Source organism: Musca autumnalis, unplaced genomic scaffold, assembly GCF_047663935.1.
Source record: "Musca autumnalis isolate F117 unplaced genomic scaffold, ASM4766393v1 scaffold_2, whole genome shotgun sequence".
Lineage (NCBI taxonomy): Eukaryota > Metazoa > Arthropoda > Insecta > Diptera > Muscidae > Musca > Musca autumnalis.
In genome coordinates, this window is record NW_027411755.1 from 50,670,517 (window position 1) to 50,694,229 (window position 23,713).

The 23,713-nt window shown below is 35.7% G+C and overlaps 1 non-coding gene across 1 annotated transcript; it reads left to right on the forward strand.

Annotated features, from left to right (window-relative positions):
• The first annotated feature begins 9,972 nt into the window (after positions 1 to 9,972).
• Positions 9,973 to 10,052, forward strand: TRNAL-UAG (transfer RNA leucine (anticodon UAG)). The gene has a single exon. It is a non-coding gene; the product is annotated as a tRNA-Leu (tRNA).
• Positions 10,053 to 23,713: the final 13,661 nt, after the last annotated feature.

Sequence of the window (23,713 nt, forward strand, 5' to 3'; positions counted from 1 at the left end):
TTCTAAGGCTTTGTACGGACTCTGGGACAGGATAATTTTGATTTACTTTAATATTTGTTTATTATTTGTTGATTTTCCGCGAAAATAATAATAAATTAAGTAAATATTTAAACATTTACGTGCGGAGTTGTTTTTCTTCACTTTTTTTCTCCTATCGGACGCCTCCCCAGGTGGTGGATAGGGGAATGCTCGTCAGCGATTGCTCACTGAAGGGTACCGCAAAAATAAAATATGCGGGGCGAACCAAAAAAAAAAAGGGGGAAAAGGCAGTGTCTGTTCCCACATTGGGCGACTGCAAACAGCGTCTGTACTCCAGTGGAGCGGCTGAATGCGGAGACGGTAAACTCCAAACCCTTTAGAAGGCAACGGGAAACCACTAAAGTAATATCCCATGAAAATCATACAATGAAAATGGAAACACAAAATAACAATCGGACCTCAGTCTCCGGCCAAACGAGGGTGCTAAGAATCCCCGGAGGTAAAACAAAACTTAACATCGGAACATGGAATGTTCGAAGTCTTTATGAGCTTGGAAAATTGGATAACACCATAAGTGAGATGAAGCGGCTGCAAATAGATATATTGGGTATAAGTGAGACATAGTGGACCGAAAGCTCAGAGTTCTTCTCTGAAAATACAAAGGTTTATCACTCAGGCAATGTTGACGGGATCCACAGAAAGGGCGTTTCTATCTTAGTTAAAAGTAACATTGCACCCAGTGTGACAGGATGCTTCCCGATTTCGGATAGGGTGATGATGATCAAAATATCCGGAAAACCGGTTAACTTGAACGTAATACAAGTGTATGCACCCACATGTGATGGCGACAATCTCGAGGTAGAACAATTTTACAGTGATGTGGAAAAAGTGTTGATAATGACGAAACCCCATGATATCACAATTATACAGGGGGATTTTAATGCGAAAGTTGGAAAGGAAGAAACAACTGATGTTACAGGTAAATTTGGGTTGGGCCAACGTAACGAAAGAGGAGAAAGGCTAATTCAATTTTGCCAAGAACACAAGTTTAAAATTAGTAACACTATGTTCAATCTCCATCCGAGACGATTATATACTTGGAAGTCGCCACAAGACAGTAATAATAATATAGTCAGAAACCAAATCGACTACATAATTATCAATAAGCGATATTCTTCCTGCGTGAGTAGATGCTCCACATATCCCGGTGCTGACGTTCCATCAGATCACACCCTCCTACTTTGTAAGATTGGTATAAAATTGGCTATCACCCGCAGGAGAAACCCCCGGAAGAAAATAGATTTCGAAAAGCTTAGCGACCCCTTTATGAAACAAACAATGAAAGATCAAATAAACGCCAAACTATCCTTCGTTGGGGACAACAATGAACAGCAATGGAACAGTTTAAAAGAATCCATCAACAACGTGTCGAAAGATGTATTAGGTACAACTACAACTAGACGGAAGAAGAACAACTGGATAACAGAAGAAATACGTGCACTTCGAGAAGAACGGAGCAAATACAGAAATAATAACTATGAAAAATATTGGGAATTGAATCAAGAAATTAAAACCGCAATTCGTGCCGCGAAAAATGCACAAATAAACAGAGAATGCCAGGAAATTGAAAGATTACAACTTCTCCATGACGATTTCAATCTCCACAAAAAATGAAAGAGGCATGCAAAAAGAACGTCCGCGTTTATTTGCGACGATAATAATGTAGCTCACTACGAACGTGAGGATAAGAGTAAACTATGGGAGAGATATATCAGAAATCGGTATTCGAGGAAGACTAATCAATGAGGAAGAATTGGAATCGGCAATAAAATCTATGAAAGACAAAAAGGCACCGGGGCCAGATGATATACCTGTCGAAGTACTCAAATTAATAGAAGGAAACAATAAACTACTATTGGGGTTGTTTAACCAAATTTATATTATCGGGGAATATCCGCAAGATTGGCTCCAATCAACATTTATACCTATACCCAAGAAAAATAATGCGAATACGTGTGGTGACTTCAGGTTAATTAGTTTAATGAGCCATGTCCTGAAAATATTTCTAAAAATAATACACAGAAGAATATACCCACTATGTGAGGCACACATGGCAGACGCAATTTGGATTCAATGAAGGTATGGGAACGCGAGAAGCACTACTTGGACTTAACGTATTAATACAAAAATGTCGAGAAGTTCAAAAAGACGTATATATTTGCTTCGTGGATTATGAGAAAGCATTTGATACGGTGAAACATGATAAACTGATGAATATCTTGACTTCTATTGGGCTAGACGAATGGGATATAAGATGCATTAAAAATTTATACTGGAATCAAGTAGCAAATATTAATGTAGATGGTGAATTAACAGACAATGTTCAAATTTCAAAGGGTGTAAGACAAGGATGTGTTTTGTCTCCCCTTCTATTCAACATATATTCAAAACAAATATTCGTAGAATCCATTGCTAGAAAGAACATTGGTATTGCTATAAACAATACGCTAAATAATAACATCCGTTACGCCGACGATACTACGTTACTAGCAAGCAGTTTTGCGGGGCTACAAAGATTATTAGATGTACTTGTGAAAACAAGCGAAATATATGGATTACGTATTAACATAAAAAAGACCAAATATATGATTGTGAGCAGAAAGTCTGTGGAAACAACTGCACCTATGTTAATAAGTAATACCGAAATAGAAAGAGTTAAAACGTTTAAATACCTGGGAGTCCAGATTAATGATCAGTGGGATATGTCGAAAGAAATCAAGTGCAGAATTGAAATGGCACGAAATTCATTTTTTAAATATAAAAAAACGCTTACAAGTCATGATATAAGCCTAACAACAAAAATGCGCTTTGTTAAATGTTACATATGGCCAGTACTATTATACTCAGCCGAAACCTGGACGGTAAAAGTAACAGATCAGAAAAGATTAAATTCGTTTGAAATGTGGATATATCGCCGTATTTTAAAAATTCGTTGGACTGAACGTATCTCAAATGAAGAAGTGCTTAGACGCATGAATACCGAACTTCAAATTACACGTATGATAAAAACCAGAAAAACTGCCTATTTGGGCCATTTAATGAGGAATGAAAAATATAAGCTGCTCCAAGCCATTATACAGACCAATATCGAAGGAAAAAGACCCAGAGGAAGAAAAGAAACAACATGGATAAGTAACATTAAAGAATGGACGGGTGTGCAAAACGAACGAATTCTTTTAAATGCCGCCAGAAACCGAAGCCTTTCGATAATTGAATAGAACATATTTAATTGTACTATAATATTAACAATTAGTTAAGTTAATTTATGTAACACTGCATTATAATTGTATGATCGCTAACATCCGAACACGGATTGGCAAATAAAGAAGAAAGAAGAATATATTTGAAATGCTGTTGACCCAGCCAGCATTTGGAAGATTGCTTTTTCAAAAAAATCACATTGCGGAGTCTTTTTAGAATCCTTTTGGTGATCAAGAACTGACTAAGTCGCTTGTATGTTCAGAAAGGGACTCGAAAGTGACTCCATGTAATGATGAAAAAGAATTCAATTTAAAATACAACAACAAATGTGTAGCAATCATAAATAAATCATTGAGGCGTTTAAAATGTGTTTACTTTTTCGTTATTTATTGTCACATTTTGATCTTCATGAAGATTGAAAAATGCCTAATCAAAAAGGGGTCATGCATGTCTGATCATAAAAGAATAAAAAAAGAATAAAAAGAAAATTCTTTTAATTTATTTCGTCTAATAAAAAGACTCATAAATGACTCCCTAAAACAGCGTCAGGCACCATACTTTTCTATTGCCCCAGCTAACAATTTTTTCCGAGCGCTCTGATATCAGATTTTTCCTGATGTTTTCTGATTTTTTTTTTTAGAAATGTGGCCGATTTCTCTAATATTTTCCTAGAAATTGGACCGATTATCTATAAGCTTATTTTAAGAATCTCTGCACATTTTCTAAAGAATCTTAAGAATCGTTATTCCGAATTCGTTCCGATTTCTAATGGATTTTCTAAGGGAATTTTATTTCGGTTGATGTCGAAGAACAAAATTACTGGTCATAAAGTTCGCATATACAAATTTACAATTTATTTAATATAAATGCAACATATAATAATTCAAGCTAGTGTTGAAGTTCAGATTTTCTGAAAAAAATCGGAAACAATTCTGACGGTGACGCCTTTGATATTGACACAACACGTGTACTGTACTGAACAGCCCCCACTCAGAGACAATTTTCTTTTAATGTACTATTTATGGAAGATTATAATTTCAAACTTTCTAATGATTTTGCCTGTTGTTATCATTTTATGATTAACAGTAGAACAATGTGCAGAAGTATGTCGAAGCTATCAACACTAGCTTGAATTATTATATGTTGCATTTATATTCAACTAGCAAAGTGCCCGCTACTTCGTATGCGGAAAGGATATAAGAAACAAATAAACAATAATGTAATGGAAATGGCGAACACTGAAAATTTTATTGTACTTATACCAATTTTAATCAATATTTATAGTTTAAAAAAGTTCAAAAAGATCAGCCATATCTCACCCTTACATGTTAACAGCGAGACCAACATTGCACACCAATACTCACACTAAATCAAAAAAAAAAAAAAAACAGATTCCAGAACTGTCCCTACACCCAACAACAAAGTGAGTGCCATTAAGTACTCTTCGTACCCATAAGAACGATTTTCCAAAACTACCTTAATCCTTCACTTCACCAGTAAACTTAATTTCAAAGAACAGGATTCCAGCGCTATCAGTGCACACAAGTTCAAGTTGTACCATTTGGTGTATTTCGTGCCCATAAGTACGAACTTCAAAAACTACCTGCATGTCTCAATCCTACACTCCAACCGTAGTCTTACCAAATTTCAGGATTCCGGCTCTATCCGTTCCCCCAAATACCCACTGTACCAAATTTAGTACCATTTAGTACTTTTCGTACCCATAAGTACGAATTTCCAAATTATCTCCATCCCATACTACAACATCCAACATTTCCAAAACTACCTTAATCCTATACTCCAACAGTAATCTCAATTCCAAATTTAAGGATTCCAGGTGTATTCGTTCACTCAAATCCAAATTGTACCAAATTTAGTACCATTTAGTACTTTCCGTACCCATAAGTACGAATTTCCAAAACTACCTCAATCCTAGACTTCAACTATAATCTCAATTCCAAATTTCAGGATTTTAGATTCCAGATTCCAAATACCAATTGTACCAAATTTATTACTTTTCGTTCCCATAAGTACGAATTTCCAAAACTACCACAATCCTACACTCCAACAGAAATCTCAATTCCACATTTCAGGATTCTAGGCCTATCCGTTGACCCAAATCCAAATTATACCAAATTTAGTGATTTTCGTATTCATAAGTACGAATTTCCAAAACTACCTTAATTCTGCACTTCAACATTAATCTCAATTACGAATTTAAGGTTTCCAGCTCTATTCGTTCACCCAAATCCAAACTGTACAAAATTTAGTATTTTTCTTACCCGTAAGTAAGAATTTGCAAAACTAACTCCATCTTACACCCCAACAGCAAGCTTAATTCTAAATTTCATTATTCCATCTCTGTTCATTCACCCAAATCCAAATTTGGTACTTTTTGTACGAATTTTCAAAACTACTTCCATTTTACACTCCAAATATAGCCTACGAAATACTAATTTCCCAATTATCTCAATCCCATACTCTAATATCAATGTTAATTCGAAATTTTAAGGCTACAGCTCTATCCGTTCACCCTAAATTTAAATTGTTCCAAATTTAGTACCACTTAGTACTTTTCGTAACCTTAAGTACGAATTTTCAAAACAACTCCATTCTACAATCCAACAGTAGCCATTCTTATAATCCAGCAGCAAGTTTTATTCCCAATTTCAGAAATTCAGCTCTATCCGATGACCCAAATCTTAATTCTACCAAATTTATTACTTTTCGTAACCCATAAGTACGAATTTCCAAATTATCTCCATCCCATACTACAACATCAATCTTAATTCAAAATTTCAGGATTCCAGATCTATCCGTTCAACCTAGATCCAAATTGTACAAAATTTAGTACCATATAGTACTTGTCGTACCCATATGTACGAATTTTGAAAACTACTTCCATTCTACTCTCTAACAGTAGCCTTAATTCAAAATTTCAGGATTCCAGCTCTATCCGTTCGCCTAAGTCATAATTGTACCAAATTTAGTATCATGTAGTACATTTCGTACCCATAAGCTCGAATTTTCAAAACTACTTCCATTCTACTCTCCAACAGTAGCCTTAGTACAAAATTTCAGGATTCCAGCTCTATCCGTTCGCCCAAATCGTAAATGTACTAAATTTAGTACCATTTGTACCCATAAGTACGCATTTTTAAATTTACTTCTATTCTACCCTGCAACTGCAGCCTTAATTCAAAAATTTCAGGATTCCAGCTCTATCCGTTCGCCTAAATCATAATTGTACCAAATTTAGTATCATTTAGTACATTATTCGTTAGTACAAAATTTCAGGATTCCAGCTCTATCCGTTCGCCCAAATCGTAATTGTACCAAATTTTGTACTATTTAGTACTATTCGTACCCATAAGTACGAATTTTCAAATCTGCTTCCATACCATGCTTCAACTGCAGCCTTAATTCAAAAATTTCAGGATTCCAGCTCTATCCGCTCAACCTAAATCCAAATTGTACAAAATTTAGTACCATTTAGTACTTGTTGTACCCATAAGTACGAATTTTTAAAACTACTTCTATTCTACTATCTAACATCAGTCTTAATTCAAATTTCGTCTAACTCATAATTGTACCAAATTTAGTACCATTTAGTACTTTTCGGACCCATAAGTACGAACTTTTAAAACTACATCCATTTTACTCTCCAACAGAAGCCTTAATTCAAAATTTCAGGATTCCAGCTCTATCCGTTCGCCCAAATCATAATTGTACCAAATTTAGTACCTTTTAGTACTTTTCGTACCCATAAGTACGAATTTTCAAAACTACATCCATTCTACTCTCCAACAGAAGCCTTAATTCAAAATTTCAGGATTCCAGCTCTATCCGTTTGCCCAAATCATAATTGTACCAAATTTAGTACTGTTCGTACACATGTGTACACTTTTCCTAAACCACCTCCTTATGTCAACCGTACCTTTTAACCTTGATTCTCACACAAAATGTCAATCTTTAATCTTTATCCGTTCACAAAATACGAATTGGTACCAAATTTAGTACACTTTAGTACTTTTCGTACACTTATAGTTCGAATTTCCAAAAACCCTATAGCACATCTTTCCTACACTCCATCAGTGACCTTCATTCCAAATTGCAATGTTCTAGCTCTACCGGTTCGCCAAATACAAACGGTACCATATTTAGTACCTTTTAGTACTTTTCGCACCCTTCCAGTTCGAATTTCCAAAAACCAAGCCTTATCTGTCACCTTCGGACCAAGAGTGACCCTCACCCAAAATTTCATGATTCTAGCTTCAGCCGTTTCGTCTGGGCGTTGATGAATCAATCAGTCAGTCAGTCAGTCAGTGAATCAGTCACTCTACTCTTTTATTAATATAGATAAATTGTAAATTTGTGTATGCGAATTTTATGACCAGTAATTTTGTTCTTCGACATCAACCGAAAAAAATTCCCTTAGAAAATCCATTAGAAATCGGAACGAATTCGGAATGACGATTCTTAAGATTCTTTAGAAAATGTGCAGAGATTCTTAAAATAAACTTATAGAAAATCGGTCCAATTTCTAGGAAAATATTAGAGAAATCGGCCACATTTCTAAAAAAATTCAGAAAATCTCGGAAAAAATCTGATATCAGAGCGTTCGGAAAAAATTGATAACTGGGTACTTTACGGGGCGTCATTGTGTGAGTGCATGCTTTTTCAATGGGTTGAATTGTGTGTGTGGAGAGAGCAACGTTAAATGAGCGCACACGGGCGCCTAATTGCCTGACCTGGCCCTAAAGACTCATAAACGATTATAAACATGACTCTAAAAATACTCGAAAAAGAGTCCCAAATTAATAAACAAATCACCAATAAATGATTGAAATACGACTCGAAAAAGACTTTATATACCATCCGAAAATGGACAAAAATGACTCAAAACTAATGCAGAGGAAGACTCATTTGTGATTTGTTTAAAAGAGTCGTCTGAGGTTACGTTTTCATCCCGACAAAGGAGTAATTTATGATCAGAAAATGAGCTCATATTCCAGCTTTTTAATCGTGCAGTCGGATCAAAAAATACTCGAATTTGATTATAATTTTCAAAAAATGCTGTCTGGGGATTTTTGCATAAATTTTCCCATAACAACAAATACGAGATTTTTAAATATTTTTTCTTTGTATGAGAAAAAAAACCGCTATAACTTTTGCGTGCATAGGACAATTTTGTGAACGCGAACAGATTTGAAACCAGATTTTTTTCCTTAAGCTCCGTACCTAAAATTGTAGATGTGTACGCCAAAAAATTTTAATTTTTTTCAAATGGAATTGCAAGGGAATTTTGGTTTTTACCATATATCGTAATTATAGCTCAAAAAGTGTTTTGGAAGAGGATATTTTTTTTGAGAGACATATCTTTTCGTTGGATTGCACGCCCTTTAATCATTTCAGCTGGTCACCGTATAAATTAGAGGACGGACGGACATTGATAAACCGACCTAAAATTGTCTGACATATTTGGGTTCTAAAACCATTATTTCGATGTTCCACAATTTTGGTCGATGGTCCACAATTTTGGTCTTTAGCCTAAAGGTTAACAATATTTGTTCAAAATTTCAAAACAGCACATTTTTATTTACGACTCTGCCGGAATTGAACATGCGAAATTATGATTTGTTGCTAAACATATTACACTGTGTCACGTTTAGGAACATTAATGGTTAGTCCCGGTCCACACTAGAGTGATTTCAATGAAATAATTTCATGAAATTAGGCTTTCTTAAATCGAGTTCCCACTATAAAATAAACTTTTCAACAACTTTTTCAATATCTGTTAAGAAAAAAACTCGCTCACCAACGGTGAGGGTTGAACTCACAACTCTCGGCTTTGTAGTCGAAAAGATTAAAGATTAAAACATCTTGGAAGCTGTTTTAAATGCTATTTGTTTGAAGACATTATGAATAGATCTATTTCTGTTTGAAGATGATTTTTGTGTAACATCTTTTCAACAAATATTCCTTTTGAGTGTCCCAAAGGTAAAACAATCCTACAAACCATCACTGGTAGAAAAATATATATTTTTTATTTCTAAGTATTTCAACATTTTCTTTCGATTCCTTTACTAGTAGCCTTAGTAGAGGAGTTGAGTATATTGTAACATAAGAAATAAGTTGAGATAAATAATTCTCTAAGGAATATTTTCTTGTTTTTTATTCTTTTTTTGCTACTTTACAAGAATGGCGACAACAGCTATAAAGTTTATTGGTTTCCACAAAGAGTTATTCTAGAGAGAGATAAAGTATGTACAATAAAATGTATTTAAAATATTTTAATGTCGTCTTAATAGTTAAAAGAATTTTTCTCTCCTTTCTCAAATATTTTTGTTGTAAAGAATTTTTCTTTTTTACTTTGCACAACATTTGCCGTGATTCCTTGGAGAAATGTTTTGAATTGAGACAGAATTTTCAGTAAAAAACATTTCAATCTCAAAAATAAAAATAATCATATACTTGAATATTTTTTAACTTAAGGGTTATGTACAGAGTTATGTACAGACGTATGTCTAACTTAAAGGACAAGATCAAAAATATATTTCCAATGTTGATTTTGAAATCGTTTGCAAAAATATTTAAAAATTACCCTCAAAGAATATTAAGTATTCAAATGTTCTTTGTTTGTCGTGACTTGCAAATTCATAGCACGTGCCATACGTATACAAAAATACTTATCTACGTATGAGTATGAGTGCCCATAAGCTGTTGCCAACAGGCAGCGTGGCCGAGCGGTCTAAGGCGCTGGTTTTAGGCACCAGTCCGAAAGGGCGTGGGTTCGAATCCCACCGCTGTCATAATTTATTTTAATTGCCAAAAATATTTTTTTTTGTTATTTACGACTTTAGGCGTTAAAAGATAAGTTCATACTAACCCAGTATTTATACACTATTATACAATATTATTACTAGAAGTAATAAATGTTATAGCGATAATGCGTTATCGCAAGTGTTCTTCCATTTTGCAAAGTTGTTGATTTAATACGTTCTAATGTGTACTTTACACGATATGTTTTCATACCCTGCACCATACATAGTATGGAGAGTATAATTAAATTTGTCATTCCGTTTGTAACACATCGAAATATTCATCGGAGACCCTATGAAGTATGTATGTATGTACATATATTCTTGATCAGGGTAAAATTCTAAGTCGATATAACCATGTTCGTCTGTAATTTTTAAGATAGAGCTTTGTAAATTGGTATAGAAGTTTATATTACTCCTAGGATGTGTGGTATTGCAAATATGCTATATCGGTCCACGTTTTAATAATGGGTGTTTTTAAGCCCGATAGAAATTGAAATTGTAAAAAATAACACAAAAAATTAAATTGTAATCAAAATTTTTTTTATTCGAAAGATCAATACGTTACATTAACATTTGAAAATGATTTCGGGCATATGGGCACCGCGGCTGTTCTTGACGAAGTGCATTCTGGACGTCCAATTTTTGGCCATTTTTTCGAGCACTGCTGGCCGTATGTCACGAATAACACGAACAATGCTGGCCTCCAAGGCATCAATTGTTGTTGGTGTATCAGCATAAACCAGTGACTTCACGTAGCCCCACAGGAAATAATCGAGAGGTGTCAAATCGCAAGACCTTGGATGGCAATTGACAGGTCCACTTCTCGAAATCAACTTATCGCCAAATTTTGATTTCAATAAGTCGATGGTTGCGTTCGCCGTATGGCACGTAGCGCCATCCTGTTGAAACCACATCTCATCCGGATCAATGTCATCCATATTTTCAAACAAAAAATCATTGATCATGGTGCGGTAACGATCTCCATTGAGCGTAACGCGAGCTCCGGCCTCATTTTTGAAGAAATAAGGTCCGATGATGCCACCAGCGTGAAAACCGCACCATACGGTGCATTTTTCTGGATGTAATGGAGTCTGTAGGGTCTCTTGTGGATTGGTCTCACTCCATATGCGGCAATTTTGCTTATTAACAAACCCGTTAAGCCAAAAATGCGTCTCATCGCTGAACACAATTTTGCGATAAAACAACGGGTCGAATCGACGACTGATTTTCAAAGTAAATTTGGATAATTTCGTAGCGTTGTTCAAGCGTGAGTATATTCATGATAATTTGTCAGAGTATACTGAAACAAATTAAAAACAAGTAAAAAAGCATTAAGTTCGGCCGGGCCGAACTTTTCATACCCTCCACCATAATATATTCTGAACTAAAATGGAATAATTAGTTTTCATTCCTGTCCCCAACTTTAAGTGGGTACGTTAAAATGTTAGATAATGTACATAAAATGCTTCATTCGGGAGGCCCTTTTTTATGGTGCCTATATCTAACTATGTATGTTGACAATTATTGGTGGGCGAGAAATTGGGAGATGCCGTTATATAGGGGTTATAATAAAACATGGACCTATGTTGACAGTTTTTGATGGGAGCCTTTAATGTCAAATAACTCCTAATTCAGTTAAAAATTGTAGCTAAAATTCTCAAAATACCGAAAATCTGTACATAACATGGGAACTTCAAATGTCATTAACAGCTAGTTCGAAGGTATGTGGGCTATACGAAAATATGAACTTAAATGAACAATTTTTGTTGCAGAATTTTTGTTGGCTTTTAAATTTCAAATTACAGAAAGTTCGTCCAAAAAATAAAGCTAAGGTACGGAAAATCGGGAGGTTTGTTTTGGGGTTATACGAAAACATGGACCTACGTGGTTAAACATTTTAAGTAAAATCCTCAAAGTTTTCAGTACTTTGAGGATTTTACTTAAAATGTTTAATCGGGAAGTATCGTTATTTTGGGGCTATGTTTAAATTTGTTGATGCAGATGTGTGGTGACCACTACAACCTTCAAATGTCAAATTACAGTTAGTTCTGTTTAAAATTGTAGCTAAAATTGCCAATTACTGAAAATTGGGAGGTACCGTTATATAGGAGCTATATCCGAACATGGTCTTATGATGACAATTTTTTATGGAGAGGTGTTGTGACCACTAAGAACTTTCAATGTCAAATTACTGCTAGTTCGGTTTAATATTGTAGCTCAAATCATCAAATTACTGAAAATCGGGAGGTACTTTTATATGGGAGCTTTATCAATACATCGACCTTTCTTGACAATTTTTGGTGGAGAGGTGTGGTGACCACTAAGAATTTCAAATGTTCAAATTACAGATAATTCGGTTAAAACTTGTAGGTAAAACTCTCAAAATACCGAAAATCCGTTATATGGGGATACCGAAATCCGTTATACCGAGGTTCCGTTATATGGGGCTATACCAAAACATGGACCTACGTTCATAATTATTTCGAATATAAGTTTTTTGGTCACTAAGAACCCTAAATATCAAATTATAGCTAATTCGGTCTAGAAATGTGAATTTAAACGTCAAAATACCTGAAATCTTGCGGTAACATTATATGGGGGCTATTCCAAAACATGGACCTATGTCCACCAGTTATGTAAGTTTATTGACATTTAAGAACCCTAAATGTCAATTTATAGCTAAATCGGTCTGAAAATGTAACTAAATACGTCAAAATGCCATAAATCGGGAGTACCGTTATATGGGGGCTATACTAAAACGTAGACCTATGTCCACAACGTTTGTTCTATAAGTTTACTTACACTTAAGAACCCTAAATGTTAAATTATAGCTTAATCGACCTGAAAATGTAGCTAAAAACGTCAAAATACCGTAAATCGGGGGGCACCGTCATATGGGGGCTATACCAAAACGTGTACCTATGTCCACAAGTTTTGTTATATAAGTTTATTGACATTTAAGAACCCTAAATGTCACATTATAGCTACATCGATCTGAAAATGTAGCTAAAAACGTCAAAATACCGTAAATCGGGGGTACCGTTATATTGGGCTATACCAAAACGTGGACCGATATAGCCCATCATCGACCTTGACGGTAACGTTATATGGGGGCTATTCCAAAAAATGAACCTATGTCCACTAGTTTTGTTATATAAGTTTATTGACACTTAAGAACCCTAAATGTCAATTGATAGCTAAATCGGTCTGAAAATGTAGATAAAAACGTCAAAATGTCGTAAATCGGGGGTACCGTTATATGGGGGCTATACCAACACGTGGACCTAGGTCCACAACTTTTGTTATATAAATTTAGTTACACTTAAGAACCCTAAATGTCAAATTATAGCTATATCGGTCTGAAAATGTAGATAAAAACGTCAAAATTCCGTAAATCGGGGGGTACCGTTATATGGGGGCTATACCAAAACGTGGACCTATGTCCACAAGTTTTGTCACATAAGTTTATTGACACTTAAGAACGATAAATGTCACATTATAGCTAAATCGGTCTGAAAATGTAGCTACAAACGTCAAAATACCGCAAATCGGGGGGTACCGTCATAAGGCGCTATACCAAAACTTGGACCTATGTCCACAACTTTTGTTATATAAGTTTATTGACATTTAAGAACCCTAAATGTCAAATTATAGCTACATCGGTCTGAAAATGTAGCTAAAAACGTCAAAATACCGCAAATCGGGGGGTACCGTTATATGGGGGCTATACCAAAACGTGGACCTATGTCCACAACTTTTATTATATAAGTTTATTAACACTTAAGAACCCTAAATGTCAAATTATAGCTACATCGGTCTGATAATGTAGCTAAAAACGTCAAAATACCGTATATCGGGAGGTACCGTTATATGGGGGCTATACCAAACCGTGGACTTATATCCACAACTTTTGTCATATATGTTTATTGATACTTAAGAACCCTAAATGTCAAATTATAGCTATATCGGTCTAAAAATGTTGCTAAAAACGTCAAAATACCGCAAATCGGGGGGTACCGTTATATGGGGGCTATACCAAAACGAGGACCTATGTCCACAAGTTTTGTTATGTATGTTTATTGACACTTAAGAACCCTAAATGTCAAATTATAGCTACATCGGTCTGAAAATGTAGCTCAAAACGTCAAAATACCGCAAATCGGGGGGTACCGTTATATGGGGGCTATACCAAAACGTGGACCTATGTCCACAACTTCTAATATATAAGTTTATTAACACTTAAGAACCCTAAATGTCAAATTGTAGCTACATCGGTCTGATAATGTAGCTAAAAACGTCAAAATACCGTATATCTGGGGGTACCGTTATATGGGGGCTATACCAAAACGTGGACCTATGTCCACAACTTTTGTTATATAAGTTTACTGATAATCAAGAACCCTAAATGTTAAATTATAGCTAAATCGGTCTAAAAATGTAGCTAAAAACGTCAAAATACCGCAAATCGGGGGGTACCGTTATATGGGGGCTATACCAAAACGTGGACCTATGTCCACAAGTTTTGTTATATATGTTTATTGATACTTAAGAACCCTAAATGTCAAATTATAGGCAAATCGGTCTGAAAATGTAGCTAAAAACGTCAAAATACCGTAAATCGGGGGTACCGTTATATGGGGGCTATACCAAAACGTGGACCGATATAGCCCATCATCGAACTTGACCTGCCTGCAAACAAAAGACGCATTTTCCCAAAATTTCAGCGTCCTATCTCCATTTTTGTGGATGCTAGAGTGATTACCACAGACGGACGGACGGACGGACGGACGGACGGACGGACGTGCTCAGATCGACTTAGAATTTTACCCTGATCAAGAATATATATACTTTATAGGGTCGCAAATGAGTATTTCAATGCGTTACAAACGGAAAAACAAACTTAATATACCCTCCATACTATGGTGGAGGGTATAAAAAAAATATTTTCTACAAAATTTAATTTTTGACCCTATGTAGCTCCCATAGAACGGTACTAGTCGATCTTCGGTATTTTGAAGGTTTTAACTTCATTATCACACCGAAATGGTTGAAGTTTAGTGCTTAGTGTTAGTTGGGAATTTAAAACCTTCCCCTAGAACTTTGTCGGTATAGGTCTACACCTTCATATAGCCTCCCGATTTTCGGTATTTTGAAAATTGTGGCCACATTTAATCTTCGTTGGGGATATGTAACTTCCCCCCAGAGTTTTGTCGGTATAGGTCTACGCATTCATATAGCCCCCATAGAAAAATACCTCCCGATTTTCGGTATTTTGAAGATTGTGGCCACAATAATCCACCGAAATGGCTAAAATTTAGTATTTAGTCTTCGTTGGTGGTATAAAACTTTCCATATGAAATTTGTCGGTATAGGTGTACGCCTTAGTATAGCCCTCATATAACGGTACCTCCGGACATCCGGTATTTTGAAATTTGTGGCATCAATATTCCACCGAAATAGTTGAAATTTGGTATTTAGTCTTCATTTGGGGTATAAAACTTTCCATATGAAATTTGTCGGTATAGGTCCACGCCTTCATATAGCCCCAATTTTCGAAATTACTGAAATTTGGCATTTAGTCTTCGTTAGGGGTACAAAACTTTCTACCTAAAATTTTTAGGTAGAGCTCCACGCCTTAAATAACGGTACATCCTAATTTTCGGTATTTTGAAGGTTTGTGGCCACAACAGCCACCGAAATGGCTGGAATTTGGTATTTAGTCTAAGTTGGAGGTAAAAAAATATAGCCCCCATAGAACCGTACCTCCCGATTTTCGGTATTTTGATGGTTGTGGCCAGAATAATCCACCGAAATGACTAGAATTTGTTGTTTAGTCTTCCATGGGGTTATAAAATCTTCAAGAAGAGAATTATCAGTACAGGTTCACGCCTTTTTACATCCGCATAGAAGCGTACCTCTTGATTTTCGGTATTTTGAAGGTTTGAAGTTCGTTATTTTGAAATTGCTGAAATTTGTTATTTACCCCCAGTTTATGTATTTCGAAACGAAAATGTGTGCGCATGAAAGACACCCAAACTTTAGTTTTTGAAATATTATTTCATTTGCTTTTCCTTCAAAACAAAAAACAAATTTGAAATACACACTCAAATTTGGTAGTTTTTCTTCCGCATTCGTTTTCTTATCGACATACATAAACAGGCCCTTAGTCTTTTTCATAAACGATAGGAAACTAATTGTCCCATTTTTTTATTATTGCAGTAGCTTCGTTCCCGTACTTTTTAATGGTAAAACTCGTAAAAGAGAGAACTGCAAAAAATTTGTTCTCACACACAAGTTTTTTGAAATAGTTCGGGAACGGAAAAATGGAAAATACGTCAAAAAAACTGGAACAAATGTCAAAGTCGGCGTATCAGCCAATCATACGCCGGCAACCATGTTACTATTTTTTTACTCGCCCAAATTTAGTGCTTTATTTTTTAACTTGCTTTGGTGTGTGTTTTGTTCAAATCTGGTAACTCATTTTTAACACAGTTGCAGTTTACCAATCGAACTAAAACTTTGCACACTTTTCAGATGTGAATGACAATACATAAATATGAAATCAAAACCAATATTGGTCCCTTTTTACACTGTTTTATCTAATTTGCTTTTCAAATCTGGTAACTCATTTTTCACATAGTTGCTGTTGACCAATCGAATTTAAAATTTGCACACTTTTTAGATTTGGATGACAATACATGAATATGAAATCAAAACTAATATTGGTCCATTCTTACAGTGTTTTTACGGTGTCTAACTTGTCCCCCTTTTCAAATCTGCTAACTGATTTTTAACACGGTTGCAGTTGACCAGTCGAACTAAAACTTTGCACACTTTCCAGAATTATATGACAATACATGAATAGGAGACCAAAATCAATATGGGTCAATTGTTTCCTATAGCTCCCATATAACGGTAACACCCGATTTCCGGTATTTTGCTTTTCAAATCTGGTAACTCATTTTTTATGCAGTTGCAGTTGATCAATCGTACTTAAACTTTACACACTTTTTAGATTTGGATGACAATACATGAATATGAAATCAAAACTAATATTGGTCCATTCTTACAGTGTTTTTACGGTGTCTAACTTGACCCCCTTTTAAAATCTGGTAACTGATGTTTAGCACGGTTGCAGTTGACCAATCGAACTAAAACTTTGCACATTCTTCAGATATAGATGACAATACATGAATATGAAACCAAAACCAATATGGGTCCATTTTTTCCTATAGCCCCCATATAACGGTACCACCCGACTTCTCGTATTTTGAGGATTTTGTCTTCATTCTACAAAAAAATACCAACCACTGTAGGTCGCAACAATTTTGTTGTTAGTTAACTGACAAACCAAACAACTACAGTGCGTTTGGTGCTCTGTTTGTCGTAAAATGGTCCGATCGGCGAAATTTTAAATAAGGTTTGAGGCAGAGAAGAAGCTTGCCATTTAACATGATGATCAGATAGTATTTAGCAGGTAAAATGGAGTGAATTTTATGTGAAATTAGGAATATTTTTAATATATGTATATGTTATATATTTGTTCGTGGCACACATTCAGCCAACGTGATTTATTTTTGGAAGACGTCCTCTCGACCTTTCCGAAAATACCAATTGTGTTGATGTGCGTGGAGTTCGTACTGCGCTAGAGTTCCTAGTTATAGTTTAATACTGAATTTTTGCACGAGGAAGATGCCAATAATTTTGTGAGAAAAACTTCCAAATTTAATTTTTGGTTCATATTTTAATGTGTAGGGAACATATTCCGTCAAATTGCGAAAACGAAACTTGAAAACCAGCTCTTGACCTCTCCCTTGATGAAAATTATAGCAATGTATCGGTGAGAAAACTGAACTCCTTTGTAATATATGCATAAGTGAGTTCCTTTATTGTTTTGATTTGTTCTATACAAAACTACATTTACCTTCAATGCTACAAAATGTCGCAATCATGATAGAGAATTTGCCAAATTAGGAAACTCCCAGTTTGTAAATTGATGTAAACTACAACGATGTACGGAGTCTTGAAGTTTTTCTTCTACCTTTTGCTCAAAAGTAATGTTACAACTCGAAATATTCTTTAGGTTTTCACGATTTTGCTTGGAAACTGCGAGTCCTATGTAAATGAGCGTAAAGAAAATGTTGTAGCTGTGAAAATTCTCCACAAGATTGACCTTTATGATGTTTTCGCAGGATTTACCGTTTTTGAGATATAGAAGTTCAAATTGGGACAATTCAAATTGGGACAAGTCTCCTTATAAAACAATGTTATGACTGCAATTTCCCATCTTAAACGTATATATCTCAAAAATGGTACAACCTAAGAAAAAATAGATCAAGCAACCTTATAGAGAATTTTCACAGCTACAAAATTATCTTTAGTCCCATTTTGACATGACTTGCGGTTTCCAAGCAAAATCTTGAAGACTTATGATAATAACCCTAAAATTTGAACTGAACCTCTATATCTCAAAAACGGAAAAACATACGAAAAGACCTAAAGGTCAGTCTTGTAGAGAATTTTCACAGCTACAACATTTTCTTTAGTCCCATTTCGATTGGACTTGCGGTTTCCAAGTAAAATCGTGAAAACATAAAAAACACCTAAAAATGTGAATTTTGACCGCGATTTATCTAAAAAATCGCTACAGCTACGAAAACGTCCCCTGTGTAAGCGTTTTTCATTGAAAGTTAGTTAAGGCGCACCATTCAAGATATTGTTTTATAAAGGGGCGATACAGTCCGTGCATTGTCTCAATTTGAACTTCTATATCACAATGACGGTATAACCTACGAACATATCAGAAATGTCAATCTTGTGGAGAATTTTCACAGCTACAACATTCTCTTTATGCCCATTAACATAGGACTCGCGGTTTCCAAGCAAAATCGTGAAAATCTAAAGAACCCCTAAAATGTGAACTTAAATCGCGATTTATTTGAATATCCCTCCGGCGATTTTTTTTGTTTCTTGATATTTCTCATCTATGAGCAATTTAGTTTCAGAATCTGCAAAAACTTCCCAGGTGTAAGCACCTTCCATTTAAATTTGGTTAAGGGACACCGTGAGTATATTATCATGTATATACATTAGGCCGGGGCGATTTGTATGGAAGAAAAAAAATGTCAACGGGCGCCTGGAGTTTCTGATTCTTGGAATTGTACTGAGCAAAAAAGTCTACTACCCCCCCGATTTTGGCTTGAATTTTTTTTCAAGATTTTTTGCATATTTTGGCATATAACAGCCAAACCACTGAGATTTTCGATTCAACACAAAGACAGAAATTGTAGCCAAGACAATACTAAAGAACTCTCTAAAATTTATATAACCGGATCTATCGTCCAATAAAAATTTATTATTAACGTATTCGTCATTACAAGAACTAATTATGGTAAGTACTTCAGAAGCACCACAGACCAATAACGAATATACTCGTACATACATAAAAACAAAACATAGTTTTCTGAACAAAAACCAGATAAATGTCAAAAAGGACCATGATAGCGGGGAAATGTCGATTAGTCATCAATGAGAACCTACCTAAAATTTTCTAACAACATTTATGTAGAATATTTGGATGCTGTAAAATCTCGTCTTGTGGTACTTTTACTACGGTTCAAGAAATAAAGGACGAAAAGGACATGGAAGGAATTGAGTTAGAGGGATAAAGTATTCTACAAAAAAATTATCCATTCGATTTGACTGGAGACATGTACTCTCAAAATGAAGCTACAATAACGCTTAACAGAGATATAAAGCTATTTTCTCACAAATTAAGGGGCCAACATTATACCATTAATCACGCGATATCTCAGAAAATTGACCTTTGGCCACTAATCAAGGGCTTTCATCTTCAAATGGAATTTTCCCCCCACTGACTTTGAGTCCCATTTTGTAGCACAGTGTCATGTATCGATATTTTCCGAAAATGTGACACTTCTCGAGGCCATAACTGCCTGAAGGAGCGTTCCAATGCTTTTGCGGTGTACTAGAGAGTTCTTAAGTATTGTCTTCGCTACAATTTCTGTCTTTGTATTGGATCGAAAATCTCAGTGGTTTGGCTTACCGAAGAAATTCCGTGGAAAACTAGTGCCCAAAGGTATTGGAGTAGGGTATTACATGGCCGGCCCTGTCCGACTATAACCCCCTCTTTCTTGTTTTTATTTTTAATATATACCGGAATGCTTGTTCGGAGCTCCTTTTGTCCATGCCGAGATAGAGTAGAGCCTCGGATGTAGGGAATGGGTGCACTTGTTTTAGTAACTTGCAAGACTACTGCGATAGGAGTTATGTTGCTGTTTGCTGCTCCAGATCATCTGTCAGCGTGTCTCCAACTTCTTCGTCCGATTCATTGTTGTCGTCGGAATACGAGACACCCCCGCAGTCTCCCCAACAACAACACAGTGTACATGTTGTTGTTCAGCGCCCCGAAAATGAATCATTCATGTAATTCAACTACACCGGTCTCTGCAATACAGTCAGCGAAATCGTAGTCTTTATGAGTCGGAGGAATATCACCGTAGCCACGATCCAGAAAACAAAGCTCATCATGGCCTGTAGCTTGTAACGTCGCGATAGTTACAACGATTTGCAGAAGAATAGTACAAGAAGCGGATGAGGAGGGCTTTCCTTCCATATACACCAATCTGTCCAGTACACACTTATCCTGCCTGAGACTTATTCTATTGACCCGTACATGAAATGCAGTAAAATGTGGGACTGCCAAGGTAGAGTTGCTTAAAGTGTTCATACCGCCGATGAATAGTTGTGCCCTGCGTTATATGCCCGACATTAATTCGCTTTTAGAGGGCAATAACCGTCTAGTGCTAGGGGACTACAATGTCCATCATGAGCTTGGCATTCCGTCCTACGTAATGACCAGAGGGGTACAGCGCTGGCCGAGCAAATTGATAGCTCTACATTTAGCACGGTGAATGAAGACACTCCTACGAGGATAAGGGGAGATTGGCACAGATCACCAGATATCACCATCGTGGCAACCCGTCATTTACCTTAGATCAGACCACCTTCTCCGTAATCTCTGAATGCCGTACTTTTCGTAACAATGGGATTGCTAAGGGTTCAGAGAATTTACCAATTACCGCTTCAGAGTGTTATCCACTCCCTCAGATTCTTGGTAGCTCAGAGAACTTTCCGAGACATTACCACTGCAGCAGTCGCTCGCTATACCTGATGTTTGAAAACCAAAAATCAAACCAAACTTCTCAGCAGAGGCAATGGATATAACAATTGTCCATAAAAGATCGTTTGATAGGTCTTCTGACTATGGAATTTTTTCTGAAAGTTCTTCTGCCTACAGAATACCTTGTGAGAGGTCTCTTTTCAATAGAAATAAATTCTGTCTATAGAAAGCCCTCTTTAAATAAATTGTCTGCTGCCTTTCTTTGGATGTTATTCTAACATTCCCAACTTTTTCTTTTGTCCACAAAAATTCTATATTTACTAGTATTTGCGGTAATATCAACAGTAAACTTTCAAAAGACATTGCGATTGCGAGATTGCACTGCAGCAGCTGCAAATGTATTCAAAATAACAACAACAACAAAGAAAAACTTCCAACTTTAGTCTCAAGAGTTTAAGTAAATTGATGCTTGTTTGTGAAATTGTTTGATTTGCAATTGATAATAATATAGGCAATGACTAGGGGGATACAAATACCCTCACACATACATACTTCACACTAGCATGACAGTTACAATCCTTTGTGGCGACCAAAGGACAGCCATAACAACTACGGATGCCGTTTAAACTCCTTTGAGTTGAGTTTAGTTTCATTGGCTAGGTTGGTTGGCAATGATGCCCTTGTTGTTTGGGGACAGGATGTTTGTAAAATAGCTTGTATCTACAAAGTTGTTCTTGTTATGACACAACCATGACTATGAATGACAATTCCTTAAGGAACGGAAATGTGACAAGCAAAAGAAATACATACCACCATACAATCATATCATGGTAATGATGATGATGACGACGATTGGGTATCTCTCATTCTGATCCACTTTGCAGTGACCACAAACTTATGTTTGATACAAAGTGTATCAAACGGAAAGTGCAATAGGTAGGGAAATGTTATGTCTGGACGCCACATAGTCTGACTATGTATGTATGTAGATATGTTTTTGTCTATGCACAGATAGACACATTATTATCATCGTCATCTTCATGTAATATTTATTTATGCGCAATTTATAAGTAGCCATTTTCATCTTTTAGTAAGTATCTCATTGCAATTGCTGTGTGTGCATGTCTAATGCAAAGGATTCCTTCTCCCTTTCTTTTTCTCCAAAGAATCCTTACCAAATCTTTTCAATGTTGATGGAATTGGAAGTGAAATGTCTATGCATTTACTTTATTTCATAAGCTGACTATCGTTTGAATTTTCAAGTGAAACCACTTAAAAGTAATTTCAATGGCGCCTAAAAGTATGCAATTTTTTGAATAATATCTTATGATACCTTTTTAGGCGAAATTGCAGTTATCAATGTGGTTAGAGGCTGGTTATGTTTTGGAGAAAGGAAAGAAAGAACTATTTATTACATTTAAAACTGCGGGAAATAACTAATAACCAAAACATTTAACATTTTGGCTATGGCCATTTTTATTGATAGAATATCTATAACTTAACAGCATGACTTCCTGCTAATAAACAAATAAATTAACATACGGCTATACGCTATCTACTTTTATATAATTTCTTAAACTGCAGACTTACTGCGAGCAACGTCTTACAAGGATACAATCTAAAATATCAAATTATTAAAGGCCCAAAAAAATCAATATTAAAAGGGCGCATTCTGTTTACAATCAAAACTAAAGACTAAATATTAAAACTAAGGGACTTAAACTAGAAATAATGTTTACTGTGTAGTGATATATACAGTGTTTTCAATATTCATTGTGTTATACCTTCTGTGGTAATATAACAGGTTATCATAATCATATAATAGCCCTTGATCTCGCAATTTCAATAGAGACCCAGATGGGAGATGTTTTTTGGTACGTAGAGCCTCTACGTCATACGGACAATATAAGGAATCCTCAACCATATCATTCTCAAGGTTTTGGGCTCTGTCCACAAAATTCAAAGCTTCTCTCATAAGAAACTTTTCGATTCGTTCAATATTGGCACCATCATAAGTAGCCCTACATCCCGTTGAACTGTTGGTTTTAGACCCAAGCAGTAGTTCAGTATCGATCTTTCCCATCTCCTAAGTCTTTCCATTTGACAGGAAGAGATAAGGAACCAGACTGGAAAAGCATAGGAGACAATGGGTCTGATCACCTTTTTGTAGATCAAGAGTTTTATTGCATTAGAAAGCCACCATTATGTCGAAGTACACCTTGAAAGACAAAATTAACTCGTTTGGCTCTTTCAAGGATAAAATCTACGTGTCTTATAAACCCAAATTTCTCGCAGAAAACTACCCCTAAGTACTTGATTTTATCTTTGAGTTGGATAACCTCACCACTTTTAGAATCGGGTAGAAAGACCTAAAATTCGGAAAAACGACCTTCGGTTTGCCTCTGAACACGATGGCTGAACATTTGTCCACGTTCAGCTTGAGGCCCCACCTAGAAAAATATCTATGTAAGTCCTCAAGCGAAACGTTGAGGCGAGAAGCCACAGT